Genomic DNA, 22826 nt, shown 5'->3' on the forward strand with positions numbered 1-22826 from the left:
TCTCTTATGGTCCTTTCTTTATCCTTGGTATCAGTTGTAATGTCCCCTATTTCATTCATAATTTTGTTTATTTGAGTTGTCCCAGAAAAGCTTTGAATGGTATGAATTTTACTCTGAGGATAACTTTAGCTCCCAAATTTTGTTTAGTTGTATAGTGCTTGGACCTTATGATTTATTCAAATAATTTGATCAGCAGTTGTAGTTCCAATTTTATACAATTGCCTGAAAGTGTTTTCTAGTTTTTAAATTAGTTTCCCTCCATGAATTAAAGTCATTGCTGTAATTTTCTTTCTTTTTTAGAAATAAAGTTGTGATAACATACTTTGGTTTAGATTTGGATAAGCAAATTTTGTAAAGAGTCAGGATGGCATTGCAGGTGTGCAGTCTCTGTTGCAACTATTGAACTCTGCCATTGTAGGAGGAAAATAGCCATAGACAGTATGAAAACAAAAAAAAAGGAGCCCTGACCAGTGCGGCTCAGTTGCATGGGTATCACCCCACAAAGCAAAAAGTCTCTGGTTTGATTCTCAGTCAGGGCACATGCCTGGGCTGCAGGATCTGTCCCTGGTCAGGATGCATACAAGAGTCAACCGATCTATGTTTCTCTCTCACACCAATGTTTCTCTCCCTCTTTCTCCCTCTGTTCCTGTCTCTCTAAAAGTAAGTGAATAAAGGGAAAAAATGAGCTGTGTTCGAAATGGTTATATTTCAATAAAATTGTATTTGCAGAAGCAGATGGTGAGCTGAATATTGCCTCTGGGTTATAGTTTGCTAACCCCTGGTCTAGACTACTTTAGATCTTTGCAATTTAGTGGCTTAAAAAATCTTAACATATGATTAAATTTAATAAATGTCCCCTGATAACTGAACAAAAAGGTATATTCTACACATGTATGATAAATTTTTGATATTTTAAATCTTATTACATATAATTTAAGCCATTTTAACCTTTTTTATGGCTCAAATTTCTTAGACTTTGACAGATCAATTCATTTCTATCAATTATAACAATTTTATTTAGCACAAATAAAATTTTGCCAGTTGCCCTCAAAAAATTTTCCAGGAGAGCATCAAAATGTCTTTCTAAAAAAGACTCTGAACTATAACTCATCCATCCATTTGCAGTTATTTTTGTTTGGACTTCACAGTGGTTTTTGTTTTTGTTTTTGCTTGAATTAGTTGCCAACATTTAGATATCTGGAGAGTTTATATCCCATACTCCATTGACTCTAAGATGTCTAAGGTGCCAGGATTGATTTTAAGATGTACCTTTATTTTATATTGTACTAAGGAAGAAAAAAATTACTGCCAATTATAATTGTAAGGCATAATTGATTGTAAGGCATATACTGATTTTTAAAAAATGTTAAAATGTGAAAACATTGTGCATCTTAGTATCAATGAATTATCACAAAATGTCTTCCGTACTCTGGATTTGTGACTTTCTTTATAGATGGGAGGATCTAATAGTATTGGGATGACATTGGCATGTCATGGGAATGAGGCCGGAGCTGGGTGCTAGCTGCTCCTTTTGAGGACTCTGAGCTTTATCTGTTCTACAGTCCCCACCTGGCTCATTGATTTATGGAAGTGACCTGCAGGTGTGACTTCTGCTCTGTGATGAGAGACCCCGTCCAGAGGCATATTCTCCCCCATGGAAATGGATGGCTCCTTGTGGCACTGGAGAGAGTATTTGACATCTCATTCTGCAGCATTTGAATTGCAATGACTTCACCAGCACCTGGAGCTCCCTTGGTGGAGGAATAGGTCCTTTAATAAAGTACATCTGCATGATGAAGGGGGCTCACCTTGAGGTACCCCCAGAACAAAATATGTCTGACTTTTATTCTTAGATATGTCCTAGTTTTCAAACCAAGAATTTGAGGAAAGCATGGTTCTTACTATTGTCGGATAAGAACTTTGTCTCTATCCTTACTTCCTGTGTCAACATAAGAAACTCCCAACCTGTAAGAATTTTTATGAGTTTATTTCAGCCAAACTGACCATAATAGCTGGGAAGCAAAACCTCAACAGATTGAGAAAATACTCTGAAAAATGGCAGTTTTGCACCTTATTTTATACATTACAACCCAAAGAGAAGGTGTAAGGGGGTTACATGAAATCCATTGGTGACAGAGTAGAGAGGCAGGAAAAGCAAAGTGGGGAAACCTCTGGGATTGGATAAAAAGTCAAGTGATAAACACACTGCTTTTACATAGGTAAGTACAGGATAGTTAACAGTCAACAATTAACATGATAACAATAACAAGGAGGGGATTTGTGGTGTCTCCCTGGTGACTGTGCTTTGAGGGGTCTAGAAAAAGAAAATCTGACATCCCAAATGTGTGTTACCGTAGATGCAAAAAGACAACATACAGGCTGAGTTAAGGTGTGTGTCTGGGAAGATTCCAGCCTAGGACATGACTGCCTCCCTAACATGATTTTAATTAGGAAGTTTTAATTTCAGACCATCCTATATGTTTAGGTCTCTGTGTTTGTAGGGCCCCCCACAACAGGCCTCCCCTGAGCTTGTCAGGTTTCATATGTGGCCCCTTTTCTTCCATACCTGGTCTTAAAAGATCAGAGACATTGAGGCCCTTTCTCAGTGTAAGGCTGGAATATTTCTTTAAGCAATTAAAGAAATGGATATTTATGTGTCTAGTAGGCTTCATTTTTAATGTAAAGATAAGAAGCCAAAATATTTTACTGTTCCGCTTAATACTCAACACTAGCAATGCATTTACACATTCATTGTGAACACTTCCCTTTAGCACTGTAACATAATCCTCTTTGGAAAGCTTTTGGCTATGAATTCTAATTTGTCTGCCACATGTGATTGTAGCTATCTCTAGTTTACATATTGCCACTTACCTGGCATATCTCTTCTTGCTCTTTTATTTCAGAACATTCTGGATCACTGTATTTTAGGTTTGTACCCAGAACTGACAGAGGCTGGGAAACATGGCACTTCCCAGCACACACTGCCTGTAGAGTTTCTCCTTTCTCTCTCCAGCATACAGTGTGTTAGGCTCGCTCTTGGATGGCAGTGAAGTGCTGCCTGTCTTCCTTCTGCCTGTGCTTCTGTAAGATGTCTTTTCCTATTTGCTACAAGGCATGAAACCCAGTTTTGCCATGAGGAGAACTCTCAATTGGGTGATTCCAATCCACCTCACTTCAGCAGAAATTACTAACAGAGTCTGATATTACATTGTCTCTAAGCTCTATGTTGTGGTGTAGTAAGTTTTCATATATCTCTGTACCCTCAGTGATGTTTTAGTGTGAGTTTGGTAGAGATGGGCACCATTCTAACCAGAAGTTCCTTCCTCAACTAGAGAGGGAGTTACCAGTTGCAGGTTAATGTCTCTGACTTCAATCTTTTTTGTTGTTGTTGTTCAGCTTGAATAATTTTGGGGAAAACAACTTTATTTATTTTTTGTTTAACATTTCTCTTTTAGAAACATCAAATATCTTATGACCATTACTTAGAAACAATGCATAGTTTGTTTGGGTCTAGTGTGTTTGGTATGTGTGTGTGTTTTTCTAAAGAGATATTGAGTACAATCTCCAGGTAATGTGTGAGGCAGAATACTTAGAAGAATGCTTCAGAGCCCTGCCAACTTTAAACAACTTGTCAACTCCATTGTTTATTAAGGTGAAACAATGGAAAAGAGGAAGTGGTAGAAGGCTGCTTGGTTAATATTAAATGGAAGTCATCCCTCTCCCAACATAAGATATGTCAAACCATAGTGAATTATACACTAAATGCAGTTCTGAGAGCTGGTCACAAATCTTTGAACCAAACCAAACACAGCCTTAATACCATAAGTTTCATGTGCAATGTCTTGCCAGGTTGTTTTCTATAGAAAAGTGAAAAATCTGCAAGAGGTGCCTCCTTGGGGTCAACCCTGGGGCCACTCTCCAAACAGAAGAGGTGTAGCTGGAGCAGGCTTTGAAAAGAGTGGATTTGGGAAGACAGGGAAGGTTTTTCTGCTAAGACAGAAGACTTGGCACAACTTAAGACTGATTGAGTGCTTGCTTTTTGAAGTTTCTTCAAGCAAGACTGAGCATCCATTCCAAACAGACTATGAACTCCCCCAGAAGCCAGGACAACTGGGCAGAGGAGTCCAGATTTGAGGGATAAGAAAGATTCTTGGTTTCCTTTCTATGATGGTGAATTATATGTGTTAACTTCATAAGGCCAGTGTACCTCAATATTTGGTCAACCACCAGTCTAAATGTCTCCATGAAGGCATTTTTAAAGATGAAATTCACCTTTAAATAAGTAGATCTTGAATAAGGCAGATTACTTACTCTCCATAATGTGGGTGGGTCACATTATACTCTTCATAATGAAGGTGGGCCTTCAACTACTCCGTTGAAGACCTTAATTATACAAAAACTGTGGTCACCTGAAGAAGAGGGAATTCTGCCTCCAGACTGCCTTTGGGCTCCAGCCACCACATCTCAACTTCTTTGTGGGGCTCTAGCCAGCTGGCCAGCCTTGCAAATTCTATACTGGCTAGCCCCCAATGGGTGTGAACCAATTCCTTAAAAAAATCTCTACCATTTATCTTATCTATCTATCTATCTATCTATCTATCTATCTATCTATCTATCTAACTATCTATCTATCTATCTTTCTATCTTTCTATCTATCATCTACCCATCTGTCTATCTATCTTATTGGTTCTGTTTCTCTGGAGAATTCTGACCACTACACTTACCAAAGTATAACGAAGACATATTGTGCCATGGGCAACCTAGGAAAGTGATAGCTCATCCTTTCTTTGGTAATAATTGAGCCACTCTTCCCAAGGTATGCAATCAGTTCACACCTGAATGTGAAAAGACCCTAGAATGGCTCTCTGTTGTCCATGGTCAAGTCCAGACTTCTCTGGCTGTGAGTTAGGACTTATTAAAATATGGTCTATGTTTTCTGGTCTACTTATTACCCTCTAAAACAAAACCGCTGCTGTAGGCTGACAGTTTCTTTTACCCTACCTACATTTGTCAGAAAAATGTCCTCTTCTGCAACTTGACAGTCTGTTGCTCTTGAATGGATTGTCCTTCTGTCTCTCCTTCTTCAAATCTTTCCACTCCTTCAAACCCCAGCTCCAGTACCACCTCCTCCATGCAATCTCTTGTTACTTTTCCTTTCTCTCAATTCCATTTGCATCTCTAGTATGCCTCATATTGCAATGACTTGTTCTCAAGTATTGATTCAAGAAAGCATACTACCTCAACTGCAGCCTGCTGGAGAGAAGATACTAATCTTTCCACTCATTCTGCCTATCCCATGGTGCCCACTAGAGTGCTCAGCACATAAGGCACCACACAGTACTCCACAATTGGTGGTTGAGAGAATGTCATCTGGGGTTATGCAATTCGACCTTGTGTTTCCTATACTCACAGCTGTGTGTTAAACTGTACAGTCTGCCACATGCTATCTATTAGAAGGTAATGATCCAGTCTTGATGTGGCTTCAATATAAACAATGCCAATGACTTCCTAGCAGTTATTGTCCATTCCAGCCATTAGTAAATTGCCATTTACTATCTTGGAATAATTCCTGGATAATTCTCTTTTGAGGTGTTGTTTGCTTATTCCATGCTTTAATATTTCATCAATTTATATCTCAAAGTTAAAGACTTTTAGTTTGCTCTGTGGTACCTGGCACACAGTAGGCCCTCCATGAGCCAAGCTATGATATAAAGAGTGTGGGGGAAATGTTCTATTCCTTGGTGCAGTGTTCTACCATTTCACCCCTCCATGAAGTTCACATGGCTTCCTGTGCCTAAAACACTCTTCTTCTTCTTACCTGGAAACATCTTATCCTTTAAAGCTCAGCCCTGGCTGGTGTAGCTCAGTGGACTGAGTGCCGGCTGAACCAAAGGGTCACTGGTTTGATTCCCAATCAGGGCACATGCCTGGATTGAGGGCCAGATCCCCAGTAGGGGGCACGCGAGAAGCAACCACACATTGATATTTCTCTCCACTCTTTCCCTCCTTTTCCCTCTCTCTAAAAATAAATAATTAAAGTATTTTTTAAAAATAAAGCTTGGCTTAAATTTCACTCTTCTGTGCTGCTTTTTCACTCAGGCTGTGTTAGTTACTCCTTTCTAGAATTCTCCCATAACCCATAATTCTATTGTAGCACTTGAATGGTGACTATCTGCTTCTTTGTATTGCCTCTCTGTCCCAGTCCTCAGTAAGACTTTCGGTTCTCAGGGGAAGAACCTATGTCTTATTCACCTATGAATCCACATTCCTGGGTACACAATGGATAATAAGTTATGAATGATCAAGTAGGTGAAGAATAAATGTTAGTCAAAATAGCTGAATATGCTTATTTTTTGAGCCTTGACTTATAAGCAGATATGGTACAGTTTCAGAAGAGTGTCCTAATTCTTTTCTTAATAATTCAGAATCACATTTTCCTTTAGTGGGAGACAATGATCTTAATTTTGTTGTTAGGAAGAAAACAGTGTATCATTACCCTTAGGAGAGGTAACACAAAATGATTCATTCACCATGAACAGTTCTATAATTAATAACAGAACTTTTCCTGAGAGTAGATTTTGGTGAATGATGGTGAGGGAATCAGGGTGGTGCTTCTTGGTCCTAAGTGTTTGATGAGTTGGGTAAGATGTCATAGAAAAGGATGCTAGAGATCTCAAGATCATCTTATATTTAGCACTCCAAGAACTCTTCTGTTGGCACCCTAGGATCACTGTGGAGAGATCTTAATACCCCTTGTAGATATGTGTAGACTTGTCTTAGTTATACCAAACTCTGTTACCTTCTATTTTCATAATCTCATATAAAAGGTTTAATCCCTCTAAACCTCAATCACCTTGTATATCAATGGGGATTATACTATATAACTCAGAAATAAATTGTAGGGATTAAATGAAGTCATGTATATTAGAAATTATATAGTTTTTTGCAAATGGAACAAATTAGTATGTTATTTTGTATTTTACTAGTACTATGCCTGGCATACAATGGACATACTATTTTGAATGTCACACCTTGTACATAGGCAGTATGCAACTTGTGGCCAAGATTGGGATTCTTGCAAGTGTGTTTCTTTACTGAACCAGGAGGAGTTTGCAAACAGAATATCTGAGCTACCTTTTCTCTTCCTTAGTGAGGATTACATTCCCCACTTCTAAAGACTAGATTTCACCTTTTCCCTTCACCCATTAGTGCACACATCTTTTTTTGCACCCTCTAATCTCACCTGCTGGGCATAGGAAACTCAATAATTCTTTTCGTAGCACCTCTGACTGATGACAATGCAGATCAGAGTGGACCATGGCTCAAGAGGGCTTCTTGGATCATAGTCACCCAGCATACATTTTCATGGCCCTTTGAGGACTGCTCTGTGTGACCTCTTCCTGCATGGGAGATTCCTCCTCCCAGGACTGTGCCTGTTCTTGCAACTTCTCTCCCATTGGCAGATTATTCCATTATTCCTGAGCCCATATCATACTCATTTTTAAATGTTCTTCTGATTTTTGAGAAATTGTCCCTCCTTTCTTGAGCTGCATGAAAGGAATGGAGTTCAACTCAGGGATAGCAATGGAATGGAGACAAGGTTGAAGTTCATCCTTCTGCATGAGGTCTGGGACAGCTTCCCACACTGGAATCAGCTACCCTGTCTTGGGCATGTGCCACTTTGCCCCACCTCCCTGCTGGCTGGTGGTCTTTTGGGGCCAGTATCTCCTGAATATGCCTTGGGCAATAGTAACTAGTATGCCTACAGACTATAGCGAGATAGTCACATTGAAAAGATTCCTTTAGGAAGGAAGCAGTCCTACAAAGCAGGACATGCATTGTGGCAGATGTCAGAGTGTGTTGGAGTTTTGGTGCTTTGTCTGTGAACAGCATGTGGATGTGGTTGGTGCCCTAGTGTGATAGTTAATTTTATGTACCCACTTGACTGAGCACGAGATGATATTCAGATATCATCCTGATATATCAGTCCTATGTTATTCTGGGTATTCCTGGGAGGGCATTTTGGGGTGAGATTAACATTTAAATTGGTTGTCTGTATAGTGGTGGGCCTCATCTCATGGGTTGAAGACTTGAATAGAACAAAAAAGGTTGATCTTCCCCTGAGGGAGAGGGAATTCTTTCTGCCTGGTTGTTTTCCAACCAGGACATCAGCTTTTTCCTGTCTTTGGACTCAAACTGAAGCCTCGGCTCTCCTGGGTCTTGAGCCTGCTGGCCTCTGGACTGGCTCTGCTGTCAGACTCCTGGTTCTCAGGCCTTCCAACTCCTGGGTCTCCAGCTCCTCAACCCACCCTGCAAATCTTGGGACTTACCAGTCTCCCCAGTTGTGTGAGCTGATTTCTTACAACAAATCTCCCCCTCTATGTATACATTTTATTGGTTCTTTTTCTCTGGAGAACCTGTTGGTTTCTTACACAGCTCTGTGTCCTCCCTGAGATCAGCAACAGGCCAGCATGACTGACAAAGACATCAGGTTCACAAAAAGGTCATTCACCAGCTTCTGTGGCCCTGTCTGGTGTTTCCAGTTTGGCAAGATTAGAATTTCTGGTACTCAATCATGACCTGACCTAGTACCAGGTCAGGCTCTGTTCATGTCTTCCTGGAGGGGATTTTCTGAGCCCAAGGAATGTGGGGCTCCTCTAACACAAGGGATAGAGACAATCTCTGCCGAATGGACCGGGAGGTGGCACGGAAGGATAAACTTAGTAGAATGCTGGGGTTTGAAGGGAGCCAGTGCAGGTGGCCTCACAGGAACCCACCCAGATTTTCTGAAGTCAATTTTCACCCCAGTTACACCGCTTGGTGTGTGTTCCTTAACAACAATGAAATATCTTTTTCTAAAAAAATTATAAGATTCCATATTTATAAATGTGGGAGGTTCAGAACCTTTTTCAGCTGTGAACAGGAGTAGGGTGAGTGGGGAAATGCCTGGGTGCTGCTTCACTGAGTCAGGAGGGCGCATGTCTAGAACAAGACTTCGGTAGGGCCAGGGTCAGTGAAATGGACTCTAATTCTGTTCCTACTGTTACATTGGGAGATGGCCTCTATGTCTTGCTCATGTCCTCTTATGTCTACTTGCCTCTCAAAAAATGGTCCTCTTAGCAGCTCTCAAGTATAGAAGACAGTATTGTTAACGATAGTCACTGGGATGCACCTTGCATTTCCAGGACTTATTCATCTTATAATTAACCTTAATGTGGTAATCATTTCACATTATATATGCATGTCAAGTTATTGTGTTGTATACCTTAAACTTATACAATATTACATGCCAATAAAGCTAGCAGAAAAAGAAATTAAAAATGCAACAAAAGAAAAGAAGAATGAATAAAAAAAGAAAAAGTGGTCCTTAAATCAGCATCCCCCCCATCACCTTGGAGTTAGACATTTGGAATGTACTACTGTAGGTACCTATTGTAGGTCTGAATGTTTGACCTTCAGACCTACATTCTGCCCTAGACCTACTGAATCAGATCTGCGTTTTAGCAAGGCTTCCAGATGATCTATTTACACATTAAAGTTCGACAAGCACTGGTGTGGGGCAGGGAGCATAACATTTTGGACTTAATCAGAAACTACTGTTTTTTGGGTCTGGATGCTCCTGTGTGACTTTGGACCTGTCACTAAACTCCCTGAGCACCAATTTCCCTGTATGAGCACTAGGGATAGACATAGCTGCCTAGCAAGCTGATGGAGTTTCCCTAGGATCACATTAACTTCAAATGTTACACACATGTACAAAGTGGCATCTGTGGGCCTGGGCCTATGTCAGAGCTGCAGGGTAAAGAGATAAATTAGACACAGTCCTGGTGTCCGAGAGCTCAGCCATTAGAAATGGGAAAATATGTATGAAAGCACTTTGTGAATGCAAAGGGCCACCTAAATATTAGCTATTATTAGTATTAATGGAGATAATAATACTTGCCCTACTTACACTGCATGGCTGTTATTAAGCTCAAGTGAGATAAAGCATGTCAAAGCCATTTGAACTGCTGAAAAGTACTGACGTAAGAACATATTATTAGTATTATTATTGCCATCATGGACTGAATGATAATTAAGTCCAGTAGGGGAAAACCTAGATTTAATTACATTTACTCAGGTCACAGAGGATCCTGAGGCTTAAATACCAAAACTTGGCACTCTTAGTTGAGCGTGCAATGGGATTCTCACTTGCTTTTGGTTCCGTAGGGGAGCGGCATCAAAAGTTAGGAGTCTGTTAATACTTCTGCTATTTCAGGCTATCTGATCCTAGAAGCAGGGATTTTTTGCAGTTTATTGGCAACTCACTGAAATGCATCCACCTGTGAGGTGGAATGTTTTATCTGATGGGCAGCCTGACAATAGTACGACTCTGCCAATTAGGATGTGGTCAGGTGGAAAAAATACAGGAGGCTTATGTTCTTCCAGGTCCTCTATCTGGGCACGTACTGAGTGGCAGCCCCTGCTCTGTGTATGGCTGTCTGTGGAGACTGCGGCATCATGCTGAAACACTGGGTGCCCATGGTGGGTGAAGGAACTTGGAAATCACCCTGTCTTTGAAGCCAGCCTTCCTCGGGTGACCACTGGCCTAGAGAGCTGACATGTCATCTGTAATTGCTCTGGACCACACTTCAAGTTGATGGGAAAGAAACTTGAAAACTCAGTTCTCTTAATTCTCAGTCCAATGTTCCCTCATTCTCCATCATATACTAGAGGATGCCCTGTTTGTTTGTGTTTTTTTCTTTGAGTAATGAATGTACCTGCAGTTTTGATCTAGACATGCCTCACGTATCTTTTTGGCTTTTGCTTTTTGCTCTGGATAGTGTAGAGACAGTCCCTGCTCTTCCTCCCCACTGGCTGTAGCTCTCCTCTCTGTGGCATGGTGAGGGCACAATTCAATGAGGCAGAGAAAGGGCAAAATGAACATTTCTCTCCCCTGTAATCCTCATACATATTGTTTGCTCTTTTGTTATATATGCAGGGTGGTTGGCCTTGATTTTGAGCTATTCATGTATGTGCCTATCTCTCCCACACGATTATAAGGCTCTGTGGCTCTGGAGGTGGCCACTCCACTGTTGAAATCCAGACTTGTCACTTGGATGTCCTGTGATGTTGAGCAAGTGACATCATTACTCTGAACCTCTGTAAATTCATATATAGTCATATCTACTTTCAAGATGATGAAAATTAAATGATACCTGTGAAGTCATTGATATGGTATAGTTACTGCTGACTCCATCCCTGCTGCTCACAGATGGGGTTTAGGGAAGGCAATATTTGATTAACTGTAGCCACTGTCTCACCTCCCCAGGGTACATGCCAGCAAATGGACTCTCAAAACAAAAGCAGCCTGAGCTCTCAGCATTACAGATCTCTCAATCACTAGTGGGCCAGCAACTCTATTTATTGGTCTTTTTCCAAGAAGCATGGGTCGGCTTCCTCATGGATCCTGAACTACCATCTCCTTTGATGTTTGACATTACTCTTCAACTCTGATGTCTCTTGTCCTCTCACTGCCGTCCACGTAAGAAACGTCCATACCTGGAAGAATCTTTATGAGTGTATTTGAACCAAACTGATGACAATTGCCAGGAAGAAAAATCTCAAGGGATTGAGAAAATGCTCTGGAAAATGGCAGTTTTGCACCTTATTTTATACAGTACAATCAAAAGAGAAGACGTAAGTGAGGTACATGAAATCCATTGATAGACTAGAGAGGTAGGAGAAAGCAAAGGGTGGAAACCTCTGGGAATGGATAAAATGTAAAATGATAAACATATTGCTTTTATACAGGTGGGTGCCGGATAGCCAACCATCTACGATGAACATGATAATAACGATGGGGGGAGCTGTTGTCTCCCCCTGGTGCGGTGCCTGTACTTTGAGAGGCCCAGAAAAAGGAAATCTGACATTCTGAAGGTATGGCATCTTATGTGCAAACAGAAAATAGACACGCTTGATTAAGGTGAAGATTGACTTTTGTCTGGGAAGATTCCAGCCTAGGACATGACTCCCCACCATGTCCTGCTCTAGTTAGAAAGTTTTAATTTCAGACCATCCTATGTGGTTACTTGAGGTCTCTAAGTTAATAAGGCTACCACACAGGTCTCCCCTGAGCTTGTCAGGTTTAGTACGTGACCCCTTTTTCATCCACATTGTCAAACTCATTTACATTTTGTTTTGAAGGATGGTGATGATTCTTTCAGGGAAACATCTTGCTTGCTAACCTACGTGTGGAGCGATGTGTGCTGAGTTGAGAAATGTTTGATGCTACCTGGCTTGGGATTCTTACTGGGTCCTTGGGCACATTGTAATCAACTTTTTCCCATCCTGTAGCTCACCTCTGGAAGTGACTTCTTCCTCCTTTGACCCTGCCAGCCTAGACTATATGCATGTCAAAGGCAGGCATACCTTGCATTGCTCCAGCCCGACCATGCCCCAACAAGCAACCTGAATCTAGTAGAAACTCAATGCTGAGTTGCTTGATTCCTGCTTCTTGAATTTAAAGCTCTTCCTTCAAGTAAAAGGAGATGTTTCCCCTTAGCAGCAGGTGTTAGAATTTTTCTGAGACAGTGTTTCCTTCCCTAAGAATATGCTTTCTTAGCCCACTTGGGGTAAGAAATTGAGCCTGTGAGGCCTGGATGTTGGTGCTGAGTTTTGTGAGGGAGAAAGATACTTTGTGTAACAGAGGGAAAAGATACTTTGCAGCGGAATATGAAATTGAGGGAAATGATGGCGATGAAGGGACAGAGGGGGAGAACTGGGTAGATATGATGAGCCTAGGGGAAGAAAATTGTATCCTTGATGTGGTGGCTTCTACCTAGGTCCCAACAGTTGTAGAAGCCTGGTGTGACTGGCTCTAGTTGGACGCACACCAGATACCAGTGGAAGGCCAATTCTGCCTGGGGCGGATGGGAAGGCACTTCTCAAGACCACACAGCTGTGAGACTTCACAGAGACGTGCGGAGGGGCACAAGAAGGAAACAGCTTCAGGCTTCTCTGCAGGCCTTGGGAAGGGAGGTCTGCTGCAGTGTGTGTGGGACCGGTGAGCCCGGCAATTTCAGTCCAGCACTCCAAGGGAAGAAGCTCTCAGTTGTGCTCTGGGTTGCAGAGAGTCTGGCGCAGAGTCCTGCATTTAAAAATGACATCTTGCCAGGACTTTTTGTTTCCTTAGAAAGGGACATGGCAACCTTTCAATGGGAAACTGTTGATAGCAGAAGGCCACTTTGAGTCACCTCATATCTAGGAGTCTGTGCCAGCTCCCATTATGCCAGCCATTAAGCTGATGATAGGCACTTGAACCACGGCCATTCTCCTGCCTGACTTCTACCTCAGTATCCATAGGTGGCAGCTACATGGGCTGCAGGCATTTGGGGCATCTCAACTTTGCTTGTGTCATAGATGACTGTTACTTGCTCTGAACTCCACACCTCTTCTGTGGAGAGCTGAGGAGCTAGGCTGGCAGCATGGTCACTAGGGCATTGAGTCTCTGCTCAGTTTCGTTACCTGCAGGATCAGAAAGAGGAGACAACTGACCAAACACACATGCATATTTTAAAAATGAACCAATGAAGGTTTCTGAATTCCCTAAGTTACCTTTTCAAGGGGCACCTCAGCACATCAGTCTCTTTCTTGGGCTCTTGCAGCTTTGCCGCTGGCAGCAGTAGCCACTGCTGCAACATCGTAAGAGGTGGCTCAATATATATATATTTTCAGTATGCTTTACCCCCAGCTGTTTACATATTTAATTTCTTCTAATGTCTTTTTTTCCTCATGGATTCAACTAGAGGAGGAGTTTCATGAAGCATAATGCAGTATAAAATAAAATTAACACCATGCTTTAAATTTAAAAATGACCTTAATTTTTTTATTTAAAAAAATATATTTTATTGATTATACTATTACAGTTGTCCCATTTCCCCCCTTCATTCCCCTCTACCCTGCACACCCTCTCCCACCCATAATCCCCCCCTTTAGTTCATGTCCATGTGTCATAAGTTCTTTAAGCTTCTACGTTTCCCATACCATTCTTGCTCTCCCCCTATTTTCTACCTACCATCTATGCTACTTGTTCTCTGTACCTTTTCCCCCCTCTCTCCCCGTCCTACTCCCCTGTTGCTAACCCTCCATTTGATCTCCATTTCTGTGGGTCTGTTACTCTTCTAGTTGTTTGCTTAGTTTGTTTTTGTTTTTGTTTTAGGTGTGGTTGTTAATAATTGTTAGTTTGTTGTCATTTTACTGTACATGTTTTTGATCTTCTTTTTCTTAGATAAATCCCTTTAACATTTCACACAATAAGGGCTTGGTGATGATGAACTTCTTTAACATGACCTTATTTGAGGAGCACTTTATCTGCCCTTCCATTCTAACATTCGAAATGAAAGCTTTGCTGGATAGAGCAACTTTAGATGTAGGTCCTTGCCTTTCATGACTTGGAATACTTCTTTCCAGTCCCTTCTTGCCTGCAAGGTCTCTTTTGAGAAATCAACTGACAGTCTGATGGGAACTCCTTTGTAAGTTATGGTCTCCTTATCTCTTGCTGCTTCTAGGATTCTCTACTTCATTTTAATCTTTAGTGATGTAATTATGATGTGCCTTGGTGTGTTCCTCCTTGGGTCCAACTTCTTTGGGACCCTCTGAGCTTCCTGGACTTCTGGAAGTCTATTTCCTTTCCAGATTGGGAAGTTCTCCTTTATTATTTGTTCAAATAAATTTTCCTCTTGTTGGTCTTCCTTTTCCCCTTCTGGTATGCCTATAATTCAGATGTTGGAGCGTTTAAAGATGTCATGGAGGTTCCTAAGCTTCTCATTTTTTTTAATTCTTATTTCTTCATTCTTTTCTGTTTGGTTGTTTCTTTCTTCCTTCTGGTCCACTCCATTGATTTGAGTCCCAGCTTTCTTCCAATCACTATTGGTTTTCTGTGCATTTTCCTTCAATTCACTTAGCATAGCCTTCATTTTTTAATCTAATTTGCAACCAAATTCAACCAATTCTGTGAGCATACTGATCACTAGTGGTTTGAACTGTGCATCTGATAGGTTGGCTATCTCTTGGTTGCTTAGGTGTATTTGCTGTGGAGCTTTGATCTGTTCTTCCGTTTGGGTCATTTTTTTTTTTTTGTCTTGTCATGCCTGTTACGTATTGAGGGGTGGAGCCTTAGGTGTTCACCGGGATGGGGCAACCCAGTTGCTGGGTTGTGATGCTGCATGTGGGGGCAGGGTCCAAGAGCGAACTATGGCACTCGCTTCACTCTCTGTCAGATTTCAGTCCCTTCAGCTACTTCTCCTCAAGCAAATTGGGCCTTTCTGGTGTGTGGGCTTGTGTACGTTCTAGTACCCTGTGGGTCTTTCCAACGAACTCTCCTGTGAGACTGAGAGTCTCCCCGAGCCTCAACCCCCACAGGTGTTTTCAATAAGTGTTTTGAGGCTTTATTTCCCTGCACTGGAACCCTGGGTTGTGCGGTGTCTCACTCCCCAGTTTCACCTGGTTTATCTGCACACGTGAATATTGAATGGTCCACTCAACCAGCTGCCTTGCACACTGTGCCCTGCTTCACAATTGCCACCTTGCAGGGTTGCCACCCTGCGCCCGTGGCCCACCCGCTGCCATCTTGCGCACCTGAGGTTTGTCAGCTGCTGCCTTGCGTGCCTGGTGCCACCGATTTTTTTTTGCCATGACCCGTCTTCGCCCAGCCGCCTGACTCTGCCCCTCCTACCTGTCTGGATGAATGTTTCTATTGTAACTCCTTGGTTGTCAGACTTCCATACAGTTCAATTTTTCTGTCAGTTCTGGTTCTTATTTTGTTTCTAAATTGTTGTTGTCCTTATTTTGGTTGTGTGAGGAGGCACAGTGTGTCTACCTACACCTCCATCTTGGTTGGCAACCTTAAATAATTCTTGGGTTAACAGAGAAATCAAAACTGCAAAACTTAGCAAAGAACCAACAATGAGAATACTACATGCCAAACTCATGCTGATGTGGTTCTCAGGGGAAACACCACTCACTGTAGGGTGCATGCTTGGGAAGGAGCGGTGAAAATGGAGAGGAACAAAACTGAGAGTTGCAAGAGGTTAGCTGAAATGTACACTTGAGGGACACCGGGGAAAAACATAAAAGTTGATATCATTAAGTGGAATACCTAAAGGTAATACAATGGATTAATAAATCTAATAGATATTTCTTTAAATGTAATAAAATAGAATAAACTCTGGCTAATGTAAATGACAAAGGTAATGAAAACACAAATATTTAATATGAGAAATAAAGGCATATGTTCTTTTATAAGAAGGAAGATATACCCTAGAGAAAGAGATGATTTAAAGAGTGAAATAAGTACTATGGACAACTTTATGTTGGCAATTCTGAAAACACTACATAAATGAATAATTTCTTTACACCTACAAATCACCACGCAGACTCAAAAAGAATCACAAAACCAGAACAGAACAGTAGCCATAAAATAATTGGGAGAAAGTTCTTTATTGGGATGATGATTACTCAGTAAGTTATAGAATATAATCACTGAGGTGTATACCTGAAACTAATATAATATTGTACGACAAAAAAAAACAAATAAACACCCAAAACCAAAAACCTTATTTCTAAAAAAAGTTCCTGGTACATAGAGTTCTACTGTGTCCTTCTTTTAAATTTTTTATGAAACCCAGCCATCATAAAAGAAAAATGGAAATATCTGATTACATTAAAATTAAAAATTTATTATGGCACAAGATATAAAGTTCTGAATAAGATGATAAATGAAAAGGATATATATGCAATATATAAAAAAGGGTTACTACTCTATATATATCTAGAGCTCTTAGAGCTTGATAAGAAAAATCACCTAATAACATAGAATTTACAAACAAACAATAGAAAAAGAGATACAACTTGTCAATAACATGTAGAAAGATACCACGCTAACTAGGAGTTTAGGGAAAACAAAAGGATATTGAAATACTATATTTCACCCATCAGACTGGAAAACTGAAAGATTATTTAAACTATTAAAAGGTCCACTGCTGACAGAACAGTGGGGATGCCAGTCACGTCACACACAGTTGTTGGGATTAGAGTCGATTACAATTTCTCTAGAAAGAAATTGACAATATTTTCTTAAAAATATTGTCATTTTCTTAAAAATGTCTTTTTGCCTTTTAAATGAGAAATACCTGCTAAACAACCAGCCATCAACAAAAACCTCTGCTTGCTTCTGAAGGTGGCTAGATCAGGAAAGGTAGCCTATATAAAAGTATTTGTTCCATTATAAAATACTATAAATGAGAGGTTATTAATAACAATTTTATAGTATTCTTGTTAATAGGAAAAAATGCAGCTATAATAAGCATTCCCCCTGATGTTGGATTTCTAGGCACATTCTGTGGATGGTGAGCAGCTTCCTCTCCTTTGGGGAGCCACTGCTCTGGACAAAGCTACATGAGCATCAGGATTAGGAAGGGTGTGATCAACAGCTGGGTCTTGAACTACAACTGACCTCCATCAGCCACCAGATTGCTCCATCTGCCTCTGACAGGCCTGTGACTTAGCTTTGGGGGAAGTGGGGGTGGGGGGAAGCAGTGCCTGCTGGCCATGGAATGATCTCTCTCTCTCTCTCTCTCTCTCTCTCTCTCTCTCTCTCTCTTTCATCTGTCTATCATCTATCTTTTTTTCTTTTTAAACCTTGGCAGAGGTTCTTAACTCAAATTCCTCTTCCTGCTAGGTTAACTCATTGTCATAACATAGAATACTCCAGAATAGCTTCTTGCCACACAACCGAAGACATCTATCTCTCTATTATACCTGAGTCTAGCTGCCTGTCTATCAGTCCTCTCACCATCTGTCTTTTCATTTATCAGCTTAAACTTTAGTTCAGCCCAGCCATTCAATCTTACCTGCTAATGTTTATCTTTTTTTTTTTTTTAGTCTTTTGCCTGTCTTAGGATCCAACCTGGAATAGGAACTGTGGCTTCCATCCAAGGAAGCTTGCTTCATTCAACTTGTTCTCAGCCAAATAGTGGTCTAAATTTGGAACCCACAAGGTTCTGAGAATATCTTTCAACCATTGAGTGATTATCTGAACTCCATCCAAACCTTCATGCTTGAAGACTCTGCTATTGTTAATTATGACTCTTGTTCACTGCTGGTCAGTCACCTGGCTGTTTTCCTTTTGCCTGGGAAATGACCTTGTACAAATTCCCTGGATTGTTTAAAACCAGCTGCATGGCAGAGGCTGGTTGATAATGAGTGAACCAAAGAAGGTTGATAGCTTTCAGCTCAGCCTTCTCTGGACCAGGGCCCAAAGCTCCTGGCTTTGCATAAACTCAAACACCATTTACCTGAAGGGCAGATTTCCTTACCAATTGTTTATGGTGCAGTCTGAGCCACAAAAGCCTCATGAGAACTCTGCTAGAAAGCCCAGGGATGCGTGTGGTCCAGGCCCACGTGGGGAAGGGATAGCTGATTCTGGGCTAAGCCCCTCCCTTATCACTGGTGTAGGTTGGTTTGGTGGTTTGATTTTGGGACATCCCAAACCAGTTTAGTTCCCTTTACTCTGAATTCTAGTTGGGGCCTCGAGAAAGACCTTTTATTTCATTCTTGGTTAAAAAAATAATAAAGGCATATGTTCTTTTATAAGAGAAACAACAAAACAGGTTTTGCAAGGGTCGGATTTTCAGTTCTGGAGTTTCCCACACTATCTTTGAAAGACCTTGGCAAAGGTGGCCCCTGGCTATTTAGAGCGAAAAGGGTAAAAATAACATCTTATACCAGCGCAGAGCTTTATACTTTGTCTTTTCAGCACTCATCGATTGCATACATAATCTCTGCTAGGCCAGGCTTCTGGGAAACAAAGGGGTAAAGCAAGGTCCTTACTCTCCAGGAGCTTCACTATGTCGTGGAGAGAGACCAGCACTGCTGGAGAGAGGTGAACCCCCACTGTTCCTGCTGCCATATGCTGTGACTCTGCAGGGAAGAGGACGGAGCAGACAAGGCTGCTGCACTGAGAGTAAGGCCATCAGAGAATCAGGACACGAATGTCCAACACTCAAACCTGAAAGGTCTTGAGGTTTTACATAAACCTGCACACTCATTTTAAAGATGAAAGAACTTTGTCCCAGAGGCGCAGCGACGTGCCTAAGGTCCGAAGCTCGATGAGCCATGCAGTGGGTGTAGGTAGGGTGCCAATCTTTAAGTTCTCAAGGCGGTGGTGCTTTTCTCCCCTCCCGCATCCACAAAAATATACTGCATGCTCAGGAAAGGGCCTCAGCGCTTTGATGGGGCACTGGGCCGTGCAGTGAAGACCACACCTCCTCTTCCGTTCTTCATGCAGGGTGAATTCCAGGCCAACCTGGTCTCCAGCCCTTGCTCCCTGCCTTCCACACTCCCTTTCACTGATGACCAGGGCTGGGATGCTCAGGGTGTCTCCAGGAGTCAGATATCCTCATGCACTCTAAGGTGTTAATGACTTCATTTTGTAATCTCGCCCAGAACATAGCATTTAGTAGATGGTCTTAGAAGGGGAGCTAATGGTAGGCTCTCAGGAATGGAGTATAGATATGTTTGGGGCAGGAGAGTGACTTCCATCCTCTTAGTCACACCATAACAAAGACCAATCAGATCTAGTTTTTTTTTTTTAAATTCTCACCTGAGGCCATTTTTTCATTGTTTTGAGAGAGAGGCAGATGGGGAGAGGAAGAGGGAGATAAAACATTGATTGGTTGCCTCCTGTCAATGCCCTGATCAGGGATTGAACCGGAAACCTAGGTATGTGTCCTGACTGGGAATCAAACTCACAACATTTTGGTGCACAGGATAATGCTTCAGCCAACCAAGCCACCCGCCCAGTGTGACTCTAATTTTAGGGGCAGTGAAATTGTATGTGTGGGGATCCCCTGCTCTGTTGTCAGAACGGCTCCTTACCCCACGGAAATGCACTGGGACCTCACCCATAATCATTGCTTTCAGGTGAAAGTAAGTGGAGGAGGTGCTGGCATCTTACAGAAGACCCAGAGCAGTGACCTCTATGTCCAGGTCACACAGCTGGGACAGGACCTTGGTGCTCATGCTGCCTGATGAGGTGATGGCTTCCTCAGAATCAGGGCACACACCCACAGGTGCTGGGAGCACTGCGACCCTCCACACCAGGTTTGGAGGCAGAGCTCTCAGTGCGACTGCACAAATGCACCTCTCTGTGCTCTTGCTACTGCCTCACCCTTCTCCCCTGCCCTGGTGTCAGAAAGAAAAACACACTAAAGATCCCATCTCTACCCCAGTTTGACAAGCACTTTCTGCTGTGGGCCTATCCTGTTATTTAATTCCTGGTTGCTTTATGGTTGTATTTGCAGAATATTAGCTCCTGGGACAGGTGCGTGTGTGTGTGCATGTGTGTGCTAATTTCTATCAGTCAACACACTAAACCAACAAAGCCGCACCGTTCGATCCAGGCATCTGATTCTGAGGGCCTTAATCTCAGAGTAGTCTAGACTAAAATTTTTCAAATTGTTGAAAGTCATAGAATCTTTACACATTGAGTGGTTAGAAACTGGGGATGCTGTTAACCACCCTACAGTGAATGGGGTGGTCCTCACGGCCGAGAATCCCTGGACCGTGGTGAATCAGCTGAATGTCTCCTTCACCTGGGGATGACCCCACCTGTCCTGTTTGCCTTCTGCAGTGGACTCTGCCGAATGTGGGGATCAGTCTTGTGTAGGGTCCAATATAAAGCTAGAAGAGGAAAATACATCCAGTCCCAGACATAAAAGTGCTTGTATACTTTACGAAAGGTTATGACATTGACAAAATCATGTTAAAATAAAAGGAAATAAACACCTAAAATAAAGTATTTCTTCTGTTTTTTAAAAAAGATTCTATTTATTTATTTTTAGAGGAAGAATTTATTTATTTATGTATGTATGTATGTATGTATTTATTTATTTATAGGGGAGGGAGCAAGAGGAGCAAAATATTGATGTGAGAGAGAAACATTTATTGGTTGCCTCCCACACTCGCCCTGCCCAGGCATCTGCCACGACTGGGGATCGAAATGGTGACCTTTTGCATTGCAGTATGTTGTCCAACCAACTGAGGCACACTGGGCAGAGCTAAAATAAAATATTTCTTCATCCAATTACATAATTAAGTTACCCCCATACATACTTAAAATGTGAAGCATTCACAACCATTCAAATCCTAAACTTATTAATAAATATTCACCTGATTCTAGGAAATGCTGTGCAATCCTAGAGAACTAACAAAACATTTCCTAGAACACTCCTCACAAGTCTGTTCAATGAAAGAAATGAACTGAAGCTTCTATTAATTGGATCCCTGGCTAATTTGAATGACTGTAACCTTGTCTGACAGAAAAGATAGAAATGGCAAGGAAAATAAATTCATGAAGGGATTTAATCGTGGGAGTGATTTCATGGGCATTTTCCAAGATCAGTACAAATTCTCACACCCCTTACAGGTACTGGAACTATCTGGTCTGGTATAAATGAGGGCCCTGTGGGGCTTCAGTTTTCCTGCACAGATTTAGCTTGACCTTACCAAACCAGGAAAGTAAACAGAAAAAATTGTATTAGCAGAAGGATTTGGAGAGAAATGTTGCAAAAATGATTTCTGGGGGTTTCACATGAATTGCTTGGGAAAACTGAGACTTGGGCACTCTAGTGAATAGGGTTTTGTTGCAAAATACCCTGTACATGTGAAAGACTGAGTTGGAGGCTTGATACGAATGCAATGGATGTATGAGAGGGGATCCCCCCAAAACCAGAATTATCTTCTTGATGGTGGACCCCTTGTGGTACAGGCTTCCCCTGCTAGGTGAGTATTCTAGGAACGCAACTGTAACAGCGTAGCAGCTGGCATTATTGTGAGAGGCTGGGCTTGGCTTCAGAGAATTGTTTTTGAAGACTCTTTCAATGCATTTGTCCATTTAATGATGGGCAATTTAGAAGCGTGGCTGCCCACACTGCCCCGAGTATTTTGACCACAAACAGCATTACCCTAGTGCCCCACCCTCCTTATTCACCAGGTTTCTCCCCAAGCGACATTTTTATTGTTTGTTTCCTGGGTTGAAGGAAGTCCTCAAAGGGAAACATTTTGCCAATGCAGAAGAGGTGAAACCAAAAACAGCAGAAGCACTAAAAGGCATCAAAATCAACAGTTCAAAAACTGTTTGGTGCAGTGGAGAAAATGTCTTCATAGGTGTGTTGTGTCAAATAGAGAGTACTTTGAACATGACTGAAATTTAAACGTGTAAGAATAAATACACAATTTTTATAAGTAAATTCGTGTTTGGGGTCCCCCTTGTGCGTACCTTTTATGAAAGAGAACCCATCCTTAGCAGAGCGCCTGGGAGGCGTGAGGCTGGGGGCGTGTGTTGACATCGCCTCTGAGTGTGCTCCCCCAGCCCAGCCAGCTTGTGGCAAAGGGGTCCTGCCTGTGCAGGAGGGGGCCAGGGAGGTCTTGACAAGCCCTGAGCGTGGTGTGGCAAACCACTTTTCTAAAGTAAATTTTTGTTGTTGTTATTATTAGACAAATTTGACATTCACAGAAATTTTGAAAAACCCCCTATAATGTTTTGAAAACTGTACTGAATGCTACACATTTCCCACCCAGATTTCTCCAAGGGTTGTCATCTTGCCACACTATCTCCATATCACGTTCTTGCTGGGAACACACCACCTTTGTGCTGAACCGTTCAAACCATTCACACCATTCATGAATGCTCTGCCAACATCAGGATACTTTGCTTCCAAATGCATCAGCATATAGCTCCCAGGAAAACGAGAATTCCATACACAACCACACCAGTTAACAAATGT

This window comes from Phyllostomus hastatus, unplaced genomic scaffold, assembly GCF_019186645.2.
Source record: "Phyllostomus hastatus isolate PE091 unplaced genomic scaffold, TTU_PhHast_1.1 phas_contig_98, whole genome shotgun sequence".
Classification (NCBI taxonomy): Eukaryota; Metazoa; Chordata; class Mammalia; order Chiroptera; family Phyllostomidae; genus Phyllostomus; species Phyllostomus hastatus.